Source organism: Polypterus senegalus, chromosome 4 (assembly GCF_016835505.1).
Source record: "Polypterus senegalus isolate Bchr_013 chromosome 4, ASM1683550v1, whole genome shotgun sequence".
Classification (NCBI taxonomy): Eukaryota; Metazoa; Chordata; class Cladistia; order Polypteriformes; family Polypteridae; genus Polypterus; species Polypterus senegalus.
Window position 1 is genome coordinate 231,810,453 of NC_053157.1, and position 19,770 is coordinate 231,830,222.

The 19,770-nt window shown below is 38.8% G+C and overlaps 1 non-coding gene and 1 pseudogene across 1 annotated transcript; one reads left to right on the top strand and one right to left on the bottom strand.

Moving 5' to 3' along the window:
* The first annotated feature begins 3,505 nt into the window (after positions 1–3,505).
* Positions 3,506–3,662, top strand: LOC120529162. Its single transcript, XR_005633678.1, has one exon. It is a non-coding gene; the product is annotated as a U1 spliceosomal RNA (small nuclear RNA).
* Positions 3,663–4,091: 429 nt separating this feature from the next.
* On the bottom strand, positions 4,092–4,200 carry LOC120529105 (annotated as a pseudogene).
* Positions 4,201–19,770: the final 15,570 nt, after the last annotated feature.

The following is a 19,770-nucleotide window of genomic DNA, read 5'->3' on the forward strand; positions in this document are numbered from 1 at the left end:
TAAGAAGTATTCAAAGTAAGGAAAGGAGGAAAATTGTTTTCTCGTACTTAAGAAGTTTGCCGGTGGATTTGATTTGCATTCAAGAATGTGGTTTACCCTTTAAAAAATCATATGGCAAATATAAAGAAGCCTGGGAGGAAGGGGCAGCTATATTTTCTGGGACAAATGAGAATAAAAACGCAGGGGTTGGGGTGTTAATTAAGAATAAAGAAATCGAAATTAAAACATTTGATGAAATAGTGAAGGGGAGACTGATTAAAATTATTAGTAACAGAAAGTATGATTACCTTAATTAACGTATATGCACCAACAACACCCGTCCAGAGGATGGAAGTGTTCAATTTACTGCAATCAGTAGTCGTTTTTTTAGAAAACAATTTAATTGTGGTGGTGGACTTAAACTGTGCTAGTGATCAAGAGCTAAGAGGGCAACAGGAAGACAAAACTGCTAAAAATCTAAAAGAAATTATAAAGGACTGTCGCATGAAGGACGTTTTTAGGGAACTGAAAAGAGAAGAAAAAGGTTTTACCTGGAGAGGAACACGGGGAAAGGCCTCCAGAATAGATTATATTTTGGTCGACAGTAATTTTGAGCCAAAGAATTGCCAATTAAGACCAGTATTTTTTTCAGATCATTGTAGTTTAGAGGCAGAGGTACAGAAAGGAACAGAAGAGGAACAAAAAGATTTTGTGTGGAAACTGAATGTAACTCTGTTAGAGGATAGAAAAATTAAGGTAGAATATGAACAACGCTATAGGGAATGGGAAACCCTAAGAGAGTGGTGTGGAAGTCAAAAAGAGTGGTGGGAGTTGATGAAAAGGAACACTAGGTATTTTTAAAAAAAAAAAAAAAGGTAAAGAAAGGAGTAGGGAGAAAAAAGAAGAGGAAAAAACACTACAATATGAACTGGAACAATTGTACAGAAAGGAGGAGATAAATGACGAGACAGAAACAGAGATAAGAACAATAAAAGAAGAACTGGGGAAAGTATATAAGAACAGAGAAGAAAAGATAAAGTTCCAGAGCAGAGTCAGAGAGCAAGAAGAAGGAGAAAAATGCTCTCGGTTTTTTTTCAAGAAAATAAAAGAGAGAAGAAGAAAAGCCAATATAGAAGAACTGATGGATAAGGATGGACAGTTTAAAAGAGGAAATAAAGACTTACTGGACATTATAACAACATATTATAAAGGAATATACGAAAAGAAAGAAATTAACTATGAGTGCATTAACAAACTGGAGGAAACTATAGATAGCGCTTTCACAGAGGAACAGAAAGGAATTTTGGGTCGGGAGATTGACATACAGGAGGTGGAGGAAGCTATTAAAAAGTGCAGTAGGGGTAAAACTCCAGGAATAGACGGTCTACCCATTGAATTTTATGTGACTTTTTGGGATTTAATAAAAGAAGATATACAGTCTATTTTTGGAAATTGTAAGGGATGGAGAAATGACAGAGACAATGAAAAGGGGCATAATAACGTTGATACGAAAACAAGGAGAGATGGTCGACATTAGGAATTGGAGACCGATAACACTACTATGCCAGGACTATAAAATATTAACAAAAGTCTTGGCAAATAGAATAAAAGATAAGCTTGAAAATGTGATAAAAGAGGAACAAGCATGTGTAGTGTCAGGTAGAAGTGCGTTAGAAAATCTGTGCGTATTGAGAGATTGCATATATTTAATGCAAGAAAGGGAAATGGATGTGGGGATAATCAATTTAGATTTAGAAAAGGCCTTCGATAAAGTGGCCCATGAATATATGTGGAGGATTTTACAGAGAGTGGGGGTACCGGTGAAATTTCTAAATTGGATAAAGACAGTGTATAAAGGAATCACAAGTAGAATTAGAGTAAATAATAAGTTATCAGAAGAAATACAAGTAGAAAGGGTGCCTCTTATCAGCGGTTCTATTTATATTAAATATTGAACCGTTAATAAATCTGGTAAGAAATGAGACAAGTATACGGGGAGTTGAAATCCCAGGAAGTGGAGGGCAACAAATGAAAGTATGCACATATATGAACGATGTGAGCATAATAGTCAGGGATGTTAGCAGCATAAATCAGGTAATTGAACATACAGAAACGTTTTGCATGGCATCAGGATCACAACTGAACTTGGAGAAATGTGATTGTGTGTTATGGGGCAACTGGAAAGAAAAACCTGAGGGAAAGACAAGACTCTCCAATAGTGTTAAAATATTGGAAGTAGGACTAGGAAAAGATAATACAGAAAAGAAACAATGGAAGGAAATGTTAAAGAATATAAATAAAAAAATAGGGTTTTTGGAGATTAAGAAACTTGACTATGGAGGGCAAGATTTTGCTGGTGAAAGCAATAATAATTCCAAAATTATCATATTTGGCCACGGTTTTTTTTCTCCCCAAAAAAATATTAAAAAAGATTATAAGAAGCTGTTTTGTGTTTTTATGGGGGTCTAAATGCGAAAAAATTGCTAGAAAAGTAATAATAAAACACAAAAAAAATGGAGGGGAAAGGATTCCCGAATATAGAAGAAGAGCTGGTGATTAAACATACGGCTACAGTAATAAATATGGCATTAAATAAGAAAGGGAAAATAGCGGATATGGTGAGATACCAATTGGGTACGGAGCTGAGGAAAGTAAAACTGTTAAAAATTATTAACAACAGAGCTATTGCTTTTAATATAGCAAAGCATTATAAGATAGTGTCAAAATTTTTAAGGAAACACAGATGGGAAGAAGGAGAGGTAACAATATGGGGAAGGAAAGGAGCCCTGAAAGAATATATAAAAAAAGACGAAACAACGTTTAAAATACAACAAATGACTGAAGATCAAGCAAAGAAAGTATGGCAACAGAATAATGAAAAAGAGTTGACAAATAGACAAAAAGATTTGGGTTGGTTAAGCATACATGAAGTACTACCGACAAATGCTACAATGTATAAAAGGCGGGTAGCAAAAACTTCAAAATGTCCAAGAGGGAATTGTACAGAAATAGAAACATCGGCACATGTGTTTTGGCATTTTGAAAAAGCACAGGAAATCTGGAAGGGAGTATTAGAGAAATGGGATAGGATTTTGGGAAAACAAGATATTACAAAGGAGGGGATACTGTATGGATTAATGGGGAATGATTTGAATGAGAAAATGGCAAAAAGTCAATGGAAACTAATATAGTGAAAGAAAATATATGGTGGGAAAGGAATAAACTGGTGATACATAATAAGGATGTTTCAATTCAAAGACTGTTATAGAAATGTGGGAGAGAAGTAGAGGAGGCACGGAAAATTAAAGAAGATCAACTGAATAAGAACAAAGTATGAAAGATAAGGGTAAAGACTATTTGATTTTTAAAAAAAAAAATATTGTCACGGTGGTGAAAAGGTGATGGGTGGCAGTGAATTAGCAAATGGGCCAGACTTTGTGTGTGTGCTCAAAGCTAAGACACTGAATAGAAAAATGAAATGTAAGTGAAAAGGGGACAAGCAAAACAGTGTTTGTCTAAAGTAATGAAATTTAGACAAGGAAAAAAAAAAAAAAAAAAGGTTCTCCCAGGGCGAGGCTCATCCATTGCACTCCAGGTGTGCTGACCCCTGCGATTTCCCCAAATGCGGGAAACTCGACTGCATAATTTGTGGTAGTGGGGGACTGCGTTCGCGCTCTCCCCTGATAATCCTGGTTCAAAAAACAGACTGAAAACATGCGTTTCAACTTATGGAAGTGGTGCTTGGGCGATTGTGAAGCAGGAGCCTGTGAGACAACGGCTCTGGGAGCTTTAAGCAATAAATAAAGAAGTTCCAAAAATCAGTCGATCACTCAATCTATCTGTCTGTCCATTTATTTATTTATTTATCTATTTATTTATTTTCAGAACCCCGCCCCCTAGAAAAATGGTATTAAAAATAATATTAATTTAAATTAATTAATCAATGTATTTATTTATCTTAAGGACCCCCACTCACCATAATAAAATAATAATACAAATAATCATTCATCCTTTTTGTGCCTCTTTACTGATTTTAAGCCGCTTTCCTTGCTGCCAAGAGCCAAAAGAAAAAGACGAGGTGAAGGGCGATTCCTGCTGGCAGAAAGGCAAAAAGTTTACAGCACTCGGTATTCCCAGGTGGTCTCCCATCCAAGTACTAACCGAGCCCGACTCTGCTTAGCTTCCAAGATCGGGCGTATTCAGAGTGGTATGGCCGTAAACGATGGCTGCTTCTTTTTCTCTCCCCAAATAGGCAACTGTGGAAACCCTCTTTTCTACACGACAGCCCTATGATTTTTTTTTTCTCTCCTTCCCCTGTCTGTCTTCATTTTTTTTTATTTTTGCCATTCTTTTGAAATTTTTCAGAATGTCTTTTGAATTATAATGTATGTTGTCCTTCATGCTGATCACCTTCTGTCGGCTCTTGCCACCCATTTAAGACCCCCCTGTTCCCCGTTCCCCCTCATGGATGGATAGACAGATAGATCTCATCTAGCTCCAGAAAGGACCAGCAACCTCGTGTCCTTCCTAACGTGCAATCCCACAGTGGAATCAAAGGGAGGGCAAGCACCGGCTCAAGTCTCGAACGTGTACCCAGGGCTGCCCCAGATCACTCGGCGGCCTCGGCGCAGGTCTCCCCAATGGTGCTTTGCTGCCGTGTGCGAGCGCCCACACCGAGGGGTTCTTCCTCTCGGTCTCTGGAGCGCAGGATCGCCTCCTGCCTGCCGCTCGCCGCCTGTCTCAGCTGTTGGGTGGATGTTTATCATTCAGCGTCCCGCCCAGTCCTAACTCTCCTGTTTCTCTTCCAGCCAATAAGCTCCAGCGATGGGTGGCTGGTTTGCATAAGAGCGAGGTGCACCTTGGGTTTGCTGGCGAAACCTGTCTAATCAAGGTGGTGAGGTCTTTGCAACCCCATCATCCGGGTCACGGGGCACACGGGCGTCTGGTGAGCAGCTAACTCCCGCGCATGCGCGCTCCAGAGGCCGAAGAAGCCCGAAGGAGCCCGAAGCACCGAGGACTGCGCTGGGGAAATCCTCCCGCTGCCGAGCGACGAAGCCGAGGAAGTGGGAGGATGAGCGCCGGGCTGTACAACTCATATTTACCTGGCAGGGGAAATACCATTGGTTCTTCTGTCAGGTGTAGGGAGCACCCCACTATCTAGGATCCAGAGCTGGGTTGGTCGGCATGTCCACCACCCTGTTTCTCTGCTTCCCTTGTATCGCGGCGTTTTAAAACATTGTAGGAGCAAGATGGCAGAAGTGATGGAAGTCAATAGCAGAAGGAATGAAGAAGACATGGGGATGAACAGAGGACTCGGAGTTCTTGGGAGACCTGCAGCTCGTATTCCAATTGATGGAAGAGAAAGGCGAAACGTGGTTCGGTTGGAGTTGAAGGATGGACAGATGGATCGAGGGGACTTCGGCAAGGAAGTGTTGTAGAAGACTCTATGTTTTTCACCTGGAGTGATTGACTACCTTTTTGCCTTTCCGGGTAAAACTACTTTTGAGGTGGTTTTTAAGAGTAGAGCATTATATGACAAATATTTGAGAATGGTGGAGAGAGAAAAACTGGTTAACCCAGTTTTGGAAAAGTTTTTGATTGTGCCCTTGAGTGACAGGATGGACAGAAGAGTAAATATTTTAATGTTCACGGAGAAGGTAAAATTACAGGATATTTCTACCTGGTTGTTACAATTTTGTGATGTTAAAACTAGTATGCAAATGACGGATGAGGATGGAATAAAAAACAGGTTGTATAAATTCGATGTAATTCTAAAAAAGGAGAATGACACAGAAAGGGTGATCCATTTGCCTCCGGTTATACATGGTAAGGAGGAATACAATGAGAGAAGAGAAAGTGATAGCGTTATTGGATGAGGAGTCTGAGGAAGAAAGAGAAATGGAAGACAAAGCAAGAGAAGGAGTCCAAGGAAGTGACATGAGTGAAAGGGAAACAATAGACCCTTTAAATACTGGAGTAAATGGTAAGGGAGAAAGCGAACAAGAAGAGAGAGAGGACGGAGGAGAAATTGACCTTTTGGCGTTTATCGAAGAAAAAACAGATGCTCAGAGTATAGAAAAAAGAACGGAGCAGCATTCACAGAACATTCTTTTCCACAAATAGGAGATTATGGATATCCTCAGTGGAACGACAGTTTTTGGTCAGTCCCCTCAGGAGGTGAGAAAGGAAAATATAGAGCAGGAGGAACGGAAAAGGAACATAGAGACAACACAAATCAACCCAGGATTGCAGAGGAAGTGTGGGCCAGATATATTGTCTCCAGCGAGCTCCGGAAAATCAGAGGGAGGGGGAGAAAAACCAAAGGAGTGGGGGACAGCTCCCTGTTATTTAGAATCTAAAGACATGGAAGAGTTTGCTTCAGCTACGGGTATGAAGGGGGTTGAGGAGTGGAGAACGGAGAAGAAAATGGCCAAGAAGCCCAAAAAATATGTAACGCCGGGAAGTAAAGGAAAGATAGGTGAGGTAGACTACACTACTACAAGGAAAAAATGAAAATTAAAATAATAACCCTGAATGTAAGAAGTATTCAAAGTAAGGAAAGGAGGAAAATTGTTTTCTCGTACTTAAGAAGTTTGCCGGTGGATTTGATTTGCATTCAAGAATGTGGTTTACCCTTTAAAAAATCATATGACGAATATAAAGAAGACTGGGAGGAAGGGGCAGCTATATTTTCAGGGACAAATGAGAATAAAAACGCAGGGGTTGGGGTGTTAATTAAGAATAAAGAAATCGAAATTAAAACATTTGATGAAATAGTGAAGGGGAGACTGATTAAAATTATTAGTAACAGGAAGTATGATTACCTTAATTAACGTATATGCACCAACAACACCCGTCCAGAGGATGGAAGTGTTCAATTTACTGCAATCAGTAGTTGTTTTTTTAGAAAACAATTTAATTGTGGTGGGGGACTTAAACTGTGCTAGTGATCAAGAGCTAAGAAGGCAACAGGAAGACAAAACTGCTAAAAAACTAAAAGAAATTATAAAGGACTGTCGCATTAAGGACGTTTTTAGGGAACTGAAAAGAGAAGAAAAAGGTTTTACCTGGAGAGGAACACGGGGAAAGGCCTCCAGAATAGATTATATTTTGGTCGACAGTAATTTTGAGCCAAAGAATTGCCAATTAAGACCAGTATTTTTTTCAGATCATTGTAGTTTAGAGGCAGAGATAGAGAAAGGAACAGAAGAGGAACAAAAAGATTTTGTGTGGAAACTGAATGTAACTCTGTTAGAGGATAGAAAAATTAGGGAAGAATATGAACAACGCTATAGGGAATGGGAAACCCTAAGAGATTGGTGTGGAAGTCAAAAAAAATGGTGGGAGTTGATGAAAAAGAACACTAGGGAATTTAAAAAAAAAAACGTAAAGAAAGGAGTAGGGAGAAAAAAGAAGAGGAAAAAACACTACAATATGAACTGGAACAATTGTACAGAAAGGAGGAAATAAATGACGAGACAGAAACAGAGATAAGAACAATAAAAGAAGATCTGGGGAAAGTATTTAAGAACAGAGAAGAAAAGATAAAGTTCTAGAGCAGAGTCAGAGAGCAAGAGGAAGGAGAGAAATGCTCTCGATTCTTCTTCAAGAAGGTGAAGGAGCAGAGAAGAAGGACACGGATAGAAGAGCTAATAGACAAAAATGGAAATGTGAAAAACGGGAACAAAGACATATTAAGAATAATAACATTTTATGAAGAAATGTATGAGGAGAAGGAAATAGACACAGGGTGCGTTAAAGAACTTGTGCAAACAATAGACCAGTGTTTTAAAGAAGAACAAAAAGAAGAGCTACAACAAGGGATAGAATTGCAGGAGATAGAGAAAGCCATAAAAATGGGGAGCAGCGGCAAATCACCGGGTATTGATGGGCTACCAAATGAGTTTTACATGATCTTTTGGGAAATACTTGGAGAAGACATGCTGAGTTTATTTTGAGAAATCCTGATGGAGAGAGAAATGACAAAAACAATGAAGACAGGAATACCAAGTCTTATTCCCAAAAAGGAGGAGACAGCAAATATTACAAATTGGAGGTCAATAACTCTACTTTGCCAAGAGTATAAAATTTTAGCAAGGGTCTTGGCAAACCGTTTAATGGACAAAATTGAGTATGTCGTTAGAGAAGAACAAGCATGTGTGTTGCCAGGGAGGAGTGCAGCAGAAAATTTGTGTCTTTTGAGGGATTGTATATCCTGGATGAAAGAAAGAAATCTGGATATTGGAGTTATTAACCTTAACCTCGAAAACGCATTTGATAAAGTTGCCCACAAATATATGTGGGAAATCCTCCAGAAAATAGGAGTACCTTTGGTGTTTTTAAATTGGATAAAAACTTTATACAAAGGTATTGTTAGTAAAATTAATGTAAATAATAAACTGTCTGAGGAAATAAAAGTAGGGAGGGGAGTAAGACAAGGGTGTCCTCTGTCGGCAGTTTTATTTGTACTAAGCATTGAGCCTTTGATAAATAGGATTAGAATGGACCAAAATATACGGGGAGTTGAAGTCCCAGGAAGCGGAGGACAACAGTTGAAGATATGCGCATATATGGATGACGTAAGCGTCATTATAAGAGACGTGTGCAGCGTAAATCAAATCGTAGAACATACAGAATCCTTTTGTAGGGCATCGGGCTCAACAATGAATCTAAAAAAATGTGACTGTATGTTGTGGGGAAAATGGAAGGAAAAACCAGAAGGGAAGATTAAGATTTCAAATACGGTTAAAATACTGGGCATAAACTTTGGAGACAACAACACGGAAAAGCAAGAATGGGAGGAAATGCTAAAAAAGATTAATAAAAAAATAGGATTTTGGAGACTAAGAAGTCTGACCATGGAGGGGAAAGTATTGCTGGTTAAAGCAATAATTTTACCCAAATTGGCGTATCTAGCCACGGTGTTTTTTCCTCCAAGAAGGATTTTAAAAAAAATTATAAGAACATGCTTTGATTTCCTGTGGGGATCAAAGTCTGAAAAACTGGCAAGGAAAATAGTAACGAAACAAAAGGAGAAAGGGGGGAAAAGGCTTTCCAAAAATAGAGGAGGAATTGATATTAAAACAGTAATTGTAATTAATATGGCCTTGAATAAAAAAGGGAAAATGATGGACATGGTAAGGTATCTAGTGGGAGCAGAACTAAGGAAAGCAAAATTATGGACTACTGCAAATAATAAACCGATTGCCTTTAAGGCACCTCAACATTATGGAAAAATAATTAAATGTTTGAGGAAATATAAATGGGAGGAAGGAGAGGCCAAAATATGGGGAAGGATTAGAGACCTAAAAAAATATATTGGAAAGCAAAAATAGCAGTGAAAAACCGCCCACTAACAGAAGAACAGAACCAAAAAGTGTGGCAGGTCTCCCATCCAAGTACTAACTAAGCCCAACTCTGCTTAGCTTCTGAGATCGGACGAGTTCAGGCGTATTCAGAGTGGTATGGCCATAAACGAGGGCTGCTTGTTTTTCTCTCCCCAAATAGGCAACTGTGGAAGCCCTCTTTTCTATATGACAGCCCTATGTTTTTTTTTCCTCTCTCCTTCCCCTGTCTGTCTTCAATTTTTTTGATTTTTGCCATTCTTTTGAAATTTTTCGAAATGTCTTTTGAATTACAATGTACGTTGTCCTTCATGCTGATCCCCTTCTGTCGGCTCTCGCCACCCATTTAAGACCCCCCTTGTTCCCCGTTCCTCCTCATGGATGGATAGAGAGACGGATAGATCTTGTCCAGCTCTTCAGAGGGGGAGCCTGCAACTTTACAAAGGGGGGCATCGTCCAGAAAGGACCAGCAACCCTGTGTCCTTGCTAACGTGCAATCCCACATTGGAATCAAAAGGAGGGGAAGCACCTGCTCAAGTCTCGAACGTGTACCCAGGGCTGAGCCCAGATCACTCGGCTGCCAAAAACCCAGCTTTTGACACGTGTTGAAGGAGGAAAAGACGAGGTAAAGGGCGACTCCTGCTGGCAGAAAGGTAAAAGCTTACGGCACTTGGTATTCCCAGTCCCCCGTTCCTCCTCATGGATGGATGGATGGATAGATAGACAGATAGATCTCATCCACCTCTTCAGACGGGGAGCCTGCAACTTTACAAAGAGGGGCATCTTCCAGAAAGAACCAGCAACCTCGTATCCTTGCTAACGTGCAATCCCACAGTGGCATCAAAGAGAGGGCAAGTACCGGCTCAAGTCTCGAACGTGTATCCAGCGCTGCCCCAGATCACTCGGCGGCCTCGGCGCAGATATTCCCGAGGGTGCTTTGCTGCCATGTGGGAGCGCCTACACCGAGGGGTTATTCCTCTCGGTCTCCGGAGCACAGGGTCGCTTCCCTCTGTCGCAGCTTTGCCTCCTGCCTCCTGTCTGCCGCCTGTCTAAGCTGTTGGGCGGTTGTTTCTCATTCAGCATCCTGCCCAGTCCTAACCCTCCTGTTTCTTTTCCAGCCAATAAGCTCCAGCGATGGGTGGCTGGTTTGCATAAGAGTGAGGTGCACCTTGGGTTTGCTGGTAAAACCTGTCCAATCACAGTGGTGAGGTCGGTGCAACCCCATCATCCGGGTCACAGGGCACACGGGCGTCAGGTCAGCAGCTAGCTCCCGAGCATGCGCACTCCCGAGGCCGAAGAAGCCCGAAGGATCCCGAAGGACCGAGGACTGTGCTGGGGGAAACCTCCTGCCGCCAAACGATGAAGCCGAGGAAGTGGGAGGATGAGCGCCGGGCTGTACAACTCATACTTACCTGGCATGGGAGATACCATTGGTTCTTCTCTGTCATGTGTAGGGAGCGCCCCACGTCCTCGGATCCAGGGCTGGGTAGGTGGCATGTCCACCACCCTCTTCTCTGCTTTCCTTGGTGCGTGGCAAATTATAATTTCACAGAAAGAAGATGGCAGAAGTAATTGATTGTGGCAGTTGGAGTGGCAGAATGGAAATGGAAAACAAGCAAACAGATCTACCTGAACCTGGTGGTGGCGGCAGCGGCGAGAGACCTTTATCACGGATACCTATCGATGGAAGGGAGAGGAAGAACGTGGTTCGCTTTGAATTGAAAGAATAACAGATGGATCGTGGGGAATTTAGCAAGGAGTTGCTACAAAAAACGTTGAAGTTCACTCCGGATGAGATAGACTTTCTGTTTGCCTTCCTTGGGAAGACTACCTTTGAAGTTGTATTTAAGAATAGGAGTTTATATGACAAGTCTGTCAGAAATGTGCAGAAAGAAAAAGACGTGAATCAGAACTTGAAAAGCAAACAAATAATATAAAACAAACAAATATATAAAGCAAACAAATAATATGAGAGATAGAGTTATTGCACTGTTAGATGAAGAATCAGAAGAAGAAAAGGAGGAAGTGCACAGTAATGAAACACCAGTGAATAACTTGAGGACATATGAAGAAACAGAGACCTTAAGTATGGAAGAAAGGGGTGAGAGAAGATTAGAAGGAGAAGAAGTGACGAAACATGGAGAAGAGAGTAAATTTTTTGCACTTATAGAAGAAAAAGCAGAAGAAGACATAGAGAGAAGAATGGAGCAGTGTTCACAAAACATATTGTTCCATACTGAAGAGATCATGGAGATTTTAGGTGGATCTGCACTTTTATGCCAATCACCTCAGCAGGTGCAAAGGGAAAGCACAGGGCAGGATGATAGGAAAGAAAATATTGGGATGACACAAGTAAATCCAATGTTACAAAAGAAAAGGGGCCCGGACCTGTTGTCACCAGGTAACACTAGAAAGGGTGAGGAAGGAGACGAAAATGACCAGGAATGGGGAGAAAATCCCTCCTATCTGGAATCTAGAGACATGGAAGGGTTTCTCACAACGACAGGGATGAAAGGAGTGGAAGAGTGGAAAACAGAGAGAAAAGCAGCCAAAAAAGCAAAAAAGAATGTAACAGCAGCAAATAGAGGAAAAATAGGAGATGAGGTAGAACAAAATACCGGGAAGAAAAAATAAAAGTAAAAATAGTAACAGTAAACGTAGGGAGTATTAAGAGAAAGGAGAGGAGGAGAATAGTTTTCTCCTTTCTGAAGGACATTCCTGCAGATATTTTTTGTTTGCAAGAGTGTAGTTTACCAAATGAAAAATCGTATGAAAAGTACGCGAAGGATTGGAAAGAAGGTAACTCAGTGTTTTCAGGAACGAATGAAAATAAAAATGCAGGTATAAGGGTATTAATAAAGAATAAGGAGACAGAAATAAAAGTATCTGAAGAAATTATAAAAGAGAGATTAATGAAAGTAAAACTGGTAAAAGGAAATAATACTATGAATATGATAAATGTATACGCACCAACAACGCCAGTAGAGAGAATGGAAATGTTAAGATGCTTAGAAATTACAATGGCAAATGAAAAAAACCTAATTGTGGTTGGTGATTTTAATTGTTCAACTGAACAGAAAAATAAAGAAGAACAAGTGGACAAAACATCAAAAAAAACTAGGAGAAATCGTTAAAGATTGTGAAATGACAGATGTATTTAGAAAATTGAAAGGTAAAGAAAAAGGGGTTACTTGGAGAGGGGCAGGAAAAAAATCCTCCCGAATAGATTTTATTTTTACGGACAAGACTTATGAACCAAAGAAATGTAAATTGCAGCCAGTGTTTTTTTCGGATCATAGCATGTTGAAGGTGGAAGTAGAAAAAAGGAGTGATGACGAGACCAAAGACTTCCAATGGAAGTTAAATATTAAAATGTTAGAGGATAAGAAAATAAGAGAGGAGTATAAGCAATATTACAAAGGATGGACAATTTTAAAAGAATGGTGTGGGACCCAAAGAGAGTGGTGGGAGCTAATGAAGAGAAACACAAAAGAGTTTTTCCAAAAAAAAAGGCAGAGAACAGAGCAAAAAAGACAAGGTAGAAATAAAAACATTGCAGGAAAATCTTGAACGAGAGTACAGTAGAGAGGATTATGATGAAACAGAGATAAGGATAATAAAAGAACTAGAACAATTATTCAGGAAAAAAGAAGAAAAAATAAAATTTCAAAGCAGAGTTCAAGAACAAGAAGGAGAAAAATGCTCCAGATTTTTTTTAAGAAAATAAAGGAGAGGAAGAAAAAAATCAAGAATGGAAGAAATGACGGATAAAAATGGAGACATCAAAAAAGGAAATAAAGAAATAATGGAAATGGTTGTAAATCATTATAGAGACGTATATGGGAAAAAAAAGAGATTGAGAATGAGTATATTGACAAAATAGCAAAAACAATAGATCGATTTTATACAGAAGAACAAAGAAAAATGTTATGTCAGGAAATAAAAATGGAAGAAGTTGAAGCAGCTGTCAAAATGTGCAGCAGAGGAAAAACACCAGGGATAGACGGATTACCGATCAAATTTTATTTGACTTTTTGGGAGATTTTAAAAAATGATGTACTGGTCTTGTTTTTGGAAATTTTAAAACATGGAGAAATGACAAGTACAATGAAAAGAGGAGTAATAACGCTGATTCCTAAGCAGGATGACAAGAAGGAGGTAAAAAATTGAAGGCCAATTACATTGCTTTGTCAGGATTACAAAATACTGGCAAGAGTCTTGGCAAACAGATTGAAAGAATACGTGGGGGACATAATAAAAGAAGAGCAGGCATGTGTGGTACAGGAGAGGAGTGCAGCAGAAAATTTGTGTGTGATAAGAGACTGCATTGGTATAATGAAGGAAAAAAATTTGGACGTAGGGTTAATCAACTTAGATTTGGAAAAAGCATTTGATAAGGTCGCACATAATTATATGTGGAAGGTATTACAAAAAATTCCAAAGAGTTCCAGAAGAATTTGTGGGATGGCTAAAGGCAATATATAATGGAATAGGAGGTAAAATAGAAGTAAACAATAGGTTGACAGAGGAAATAAAAGTTGAATGTGGAGTACGGCAAGGGTGTCCGTTGTCGGCAGTTCTATTCGTGTTGAGCCATTGCTGAATATGATTAGAAATGACAATAACATAAGAGGAATTGAAGTTCCGGGAAGTGGAGGGCAGTAGAATAAATTGTTTGCTTATATGGATGACGTCACAGTATTAATAATGGATGCTTGGAGTGTAAAGCAAGTAATAGAGCACACGGAAAGTTTTTGTAGGGCCTCAGGGTCAAATTTAAACTTAAAAAAATGTGAATGTAGGATATGGGGAAAATGGAAAGAAGAACCAAAAGAAAAGATAAGACTTATGGATAAAGTAAAAGTACTTGGGATTACCTTTGGAGATGTCAATATAGAAAAGGAGGAATGGAAGGGAATGTTAAACCAGTTTAATCAAAAAACAGGGTTTTGGAGCTTGAGACATTTGACAATGGAAGGAAAAATATTGCTGGTTAAAGCAATCATCCTACAGAAATAATCATATTTAGCAACTGTTTATTACCCGCCAAAGAAAATACCAAAAAAGATTATAAGAACTTGTTTTGTATTTCTATGGAATTCAAAGTGCGAAAAACTGGCTAGAAAAAAGGTAATAAAGACCAAACAAAACGGAGGTAAAGGATTTCCAGATATTGAAAAGGAGTTGGAACTAAAACATACAGCAACAGTGGTAAATATGGCAATAAATAAAATAGGAAAATTTGCAGAGATGATGAGATATTTACTAGGGACAGAACTAAGAAAAATGAAACTGTTAAAAATAACTAATAACAGACCTGTGGCGTTTAACGTGCCAAAACACTATAAGATCATTAAAAAATGTTTACAAAGGTATGAATGGGAGGGAGGAGATTCAAAAATGTGGGGGAAAAAAAGAGAATTAAAGAAATACATAGGAAAAAAGGAAACAATGAGGAAAATTCAAGAACTTACAGAGGAGCAAGTAAGAAAAGTGTGGCAACAAAAGACAAATAAAGAATTAACAAATAGACAACAAGATTTGGGGTGGATGGTAGTAAATTAAATTTTACCAACAAACACAGTTATGTACAAAAGGAAAGTGGTTAAAAGTAAAATGTGTCCAAGAGACAATTGTGTAGAAGCAGAGACTGTAGAGCATGTATTCTGGAACTGCAGATATGCACAAAAGATGTGGGGATATGTGGGAAGGGAATGAAAAGGGGACTTAGGGTTTGAAGAAATTACAAAAGAAGGTGTACTATATGGTTTGGTAGGAAAGGAGCTAAATGAAAAAATGTCAATAAGGAAATGGAAAATGGTTAGTGTCATAAAAGAAAATATGTGGTGGTGGAGGAATGAATTCGTAATCTATACTAATAAAAGGCAAAGCCCTCACTCACTCACTCACTCACTCACTCATCACTAATTCTCCAACTTCCCGTGTAGGTAGAAGGCTGAAATTTGGCAGGCTTATTCCTTACAGCTTACTTACAAAAGTTGGGCAGGTTTCATTTCGAAATTCTATGCGTAAGGGTCATAACTGGGACCTATTTTTCTACATATAATGCAATGGAGTTGATTTGGAGATGGCCGTGGGGGGCGGTGTTTCGTGTGACATCATCACGCCTCCTACGTAAGTATGTAGAGAACAAGGAAAAACTCCAAACAGCGATGAGCACAAAACGCCATTTCACAATTGAGAAGGCAGAAAAACATTATGAAGCAAATGATGCATACAAGCATATTCATAAGTACAGCTACTGCGGAAACAAAGCACGGCGTGAACCGTAAGTTTATATTAAATTAAGTTCATAGACAGGCTGCCACTAGCGTTTGTAATTTAGTGCCTGCCCATATAAGGCCGTCCATCAGCGGCAATCCAATACAAACACTGCCGGTAAATATTCACGGGTGAAGGACTGTGCTTATGCAGAGGAAGATGAGATGGTCAGGGTGGTGTTTGGCACAAACTCATTGAAACTGCGAGAGAAACTTTTAAGTGCGGGTCTTAGCTGACATTACGAGATGGCACCAGCACAGCTGGGAACCTTGATGCAAGAACACCAAGCGGCTCACGTGAACTGGCGCAGTGCACAGACAAAAGCAACAGTTCCAAAGAGTGCTGAACAAAAACCGAATTACACAATTGAGAAGGCAGCAAAAAAATATGAAGCGTCTGATACATAGAATCATATTCATAAGTGCAGCTACTGCGGAAACAAAGCACATGGTGGAAAAAGTGAATGACCTGCTAAAGGAAGACAGTGTAAAAAAACCCGTGCATGCAGTTTGTCACATCTCAGATAAAGAGGAAGACGAACTGTTTATTGATGCAGTAAGAAACTAATCGATGAATGAAACCTCTTATCTTTACAGCGATTGACAAACACGGAATGTAACTTGAACACAACACATCGTACAAATACGACCCTGATTGAAACAAATAATGATAATCAAATCCTTGATGACAGCAACATTCAATAACACTCACAAAACAATTACTGTATATTGACAATCATGTTACGTTATTTTTAAAATGTTCCCTTTTCTTTTTCATAACTTCTACTTCTCCACTGCGATACGCGGGTATATATTTAAATGTATATATATACCCCGATCTACAATACATACTCTTGCATAGACAAGCCACATGCTGTGGCGCAATTGTAGAGTCTTCGCCTCTAATGCCGACATTCGAGGTTCGATTCCCGAGAGGGATGCACTGAGTATGTAGCGCTACCGATTCATTTTACCTTCGCATCTCCTTGGTTTGGGACGTATGAAAAAATATTAGGTTAGCAGAATCATGTTACGTTATTTTTAAAATGTTTCCCTTTATTAGCACAAGCACAGCTGAGAAGCTTGATGCATGTACTCCATAAGCGTTAAAAATAACGCATTTAATCACACTTTCAATTCCAAGCAAGCGGGAACTTTTGTCAATGCATGATTTCCTGGTACATCCATTACACTGATGCACACATCACAGCTACAAAAATGTTAGAGTCGGAATAAAGCGCGTTCCTACGACTGATCATTTCGACTTCCCGCGAAGCCTTGATAAAAGCATGGTTTTGTGCACACTGAAAAGCAAGCAAAATTAGATGCATTACAGAAAGCAGACTTTGTGGCTCTTACTGGGGATCATTGGACTTCCGTGACCGTTAGTAATTCTAATTACATCTAATTACAAAATGTTCAATGATCACACTGTTTTAGCCTAATGTACAAAATAATTTTGGCTAAGGTTACTCAGAGTTTAAAGATTAAGTTGTTCAAATTACCTTTTATTTTTCTGACTTATTTTTTAAGAAGAAAAACTGCACTTTATGTTGAAATTTTGGTTATTATTATTTAAAGACAATACTATTCTGAAAATCTACTTAAAGTACTTAAACTACCACTTTATTTTTAAGTCTGCCCAATTTTAACCAGGGATGATATTTTTGTTTCTGTTTTGAATTCAAATGCAGTTTAAAGGCTTTTTTTCAGAAATTAAAACAGCTTCAGTTTACAATATTCATGTACATGTCTATTATTTGATTCTGTCACCCACTAAAACACTTTTAAATTAAAAAAAAAAAACATTTGCGATTTGGGGCAAATTTCGTGTGCGATTACATACGATTAATCAAGATTAATTCTTACACAGCCTCTAATTAATTGGATTAATTTTTTAATCGAGTCCCACCTAATATATATATATGTGGATATATATATGTAGATTTGTATATATACTGTATGTGTATATACAGTATATATCTAGATATGTACATGTGTATATACAGTATGTAGATATATGTGTGTGTGTATATACAGTATGTATATATATGTATGTATGTATATGTATATATATATAACTGTGTATATATATGTGTATAGATGTATATATATATATATATATTTATATATATATGTTTATATATGTGTGTGTGTGTGTATATATATATATATATATATATACCAGCAACACTCATGACAATGACAAAACAATTACATTGTCAATCATGTTACGTTATTATTAAAATGTTTCCTTTTCTTTTTACTTCTCGCTGCCAATCGCAGGTATTTTGCTATATATATATATATATATACATATATATATATATATCTATACTAATAAAAGGCAAAGCCCTCACTCACTGACTCACTCACTCACTCACTCACTCACTGCCTCATCACTAATTCTCGAACTTCCCGTGTGGGTGGAAGGCTGAAATTTGGCAGGTTCATTCCTTACAGCTTCCTTACAAAAGTTGGGCAGGTTTTATATCGAAATTCTACGCGTAATAGTCATAACTGGGAGGAGTTTTTCTCCATTTACTGTAATGGAGATGAGCTTCAACGCCGTGGGGGCGGAGTTTCATGTGACATCATCACGCCTCCCACGTAATCACGCAGTACATAGAAAACCAGGAAGACCTCAAAAAAGCGCTCAAGAAAACATGCATTATATAATTGAGAAGGGAGCGAGTGACATATACAACCATATTCATGAGTTCTGCTACTTCGGAAACAAAGCACGATGTAAACCTACACTTTAAATTAAGTTCATAGACAGGCTGCCGCTGGCGTTTGTAATTTAGTGCCTGCCCATATAAGGCCGTCCGTCAGCGGCAATCCAATAGCAAACTGCCACGGGTAAATATTCACGGGTGAAGGACTGTGCTTATGGAGAGGAGGATGAGATGGTCAGGGTGGTGTTTGACACAAACTCAGCGAAACTGCGAGAGAAAGTTTTAAGTGCCAGGACTAAGGTAACATTAAATAAAGCTATGGACATAGCGAGATGGCACCAGCACAGCTGGGAACCTTCGATGCAAGTACACGAATGGCTCACGTGAACTGGCGCAGTGCACAGATAAAAGCAACAGTTCCAAAGAGCTGAACAAAACCGAATTACACAATTGAAAGGCAGCAAAAAATATGAAGCGTCTGATAAGCATATTCATAAATGCAGCTACTGTGGAAACAAAGCACACGGTGGAAAAAGTCAATGTCCCGCTAAAGGAAGACAGTGTAAAAAACCCGTGCATGCAGTGTGTCAGGTCTCAGATAAAGAAGAAGACGAGCTGTTTATTGATGCAGTAAGAACGAATCGATGAATGAAACCTGTCATCTTTACAACGATTGACAAACACGGAATGTAACTTGAACACAACACATCCTACAAATACGAACCTGATTGAAAGAAATAATGATAATCAAATCCTTGATGACAGCAACACTCAGTAACACTCACAAAACAAATACTGTATATTGACAGTCATGTTACGTTATTTTTAAAATGTTCCCTTTTCTTTTTCTACCTTTTTAACACACTACTTCTCCTGCGATACGGGTATATATATAAATGTATATATATACCCCGATCTACAGTACATACTCTCGCATAGAGAAGCCACACGCTGTGGCGCAATTGTAGAGTCTTCGTCTCTAATGCCGAAATTCGAGGTTCGATTCCCGACAGGGGATGCACTGAGTATATGCAGCAGCTACCGATTCATTTTACCTTCGCATCTCCTTGGTTTTGGACATATGAAAAAATATTCGTTAGTTATTTTAAAATGTTTCCCTTTATTAGCACAAGCACAGCTGAGAAGCTTCCATGCATGTACTAAAATAACGCATTTAATCACACTTTCAATTCCAAGCAAACGAGAACTTTTGTCAATGCATGATTTCCTGGTACATCCATTACACTGATGCACACATCACAGCTACAAAAATGTTAGAGTCGGAATAAAGCGTGTTCTTACGACTGATCATTTCGACTACCCGAGCGAAGCCTTGATAAAAGCATGGTTTTGTGCACACTGAAAAGCAAGCAAAATTAGATGCATTACAGAAAGCGGACTTTGTGGCTCTTACTGGGGATCATTGGACTTCCGTGACCGTTAGTAATTCTAATTACATCTAATTACAAAATGTTCAATGATCACACT